Genomic DNA, 920 nt, shown 5'->3' with positions numbered 1-920 from the left:
GTATTGACCACTCGTTTTCAACTCTATTAGTAGAATTTGAATGCCTAGTAGTGGAGATATTATTGGACGAATTACACGAAATCGAGCGATCGAAATTGAAAAATCGGCCCCCAGATGATGTCAGTCACTTTCTGACTTAGACACATCTCGATGTTAGTCAAGTGACCACACTTAGGTAAGTGAATACCAATTCCACCTATACAATTTCTTTGTCCAATGTGTACTGGTACTGCGTCTCACATTATGCTTTAATGAGAGAGTGAGACGCACTGACATTGGACATTTATATTGGACAGGTGGAAGACCACCCTAAGAGACGTATGTTCTATCTTTATCACTTGTCACGTTACTGTTGGGTGAAATGGGTAAATAAAAACAATCTCACTATCAAGTAAACGTTTAATTAAAACTAACTATTCTTTGGTCTACATAAACATCTATAACAATAAAATTTAAGTAAATCATTAAATTAACAACAATAATATATTATATTAATTTACTCTTACCACGTTATATGTACATCATATGTTAACAATTTACACATTTACAATAGGAAAATATTCAACGATGAAAAGTAACTTTTTACCACACCGTTAAGGCTCTTTTTATTCTTCAGAAACGAATGAGAAAGTTGTAGTTTATCCACAAGAGTAGCAAACTAATTAGCTAAGTTTACTTATTTCCATTTGGCCGCTGAAATTTACTTTTAAGAGATGATTTGGATTGGATTTGTAATGTTTTACAGTTAGTATTTTCCTTGCGTTGGTGTGGTGAAAAGTGTTGTGTTTCACTCGTTAGCAAAGTTTGTTTAACCGTCATGCCTTGAATTCCTCGCAACGCTCAAAATTACACTTTAAAAACCACTCGCTACGCTCGAAGTTCAATTATGGAATCTTTCGCTTGCTCGGGTATCAATATTA

The sequence above is a fragment of the Cydia splendana genome, chromosome Z (genome assembly GCF_910591565.1).
Source record: "Cydia splendana chromosome Z, ilCydSple1.2, whole genome shotgun sequence".
NCBI classification, from domain to species: Eukaryota; Metazoa; Arthropoda; class Insecta; order Lepidoptera; family Tortricidae; genus Cydia; species Cydia splendana.
The sequence above is the reverse complement of the archived record's forward strand: the minus strand, read 5'-3'. Positions refer to the sequence as shown.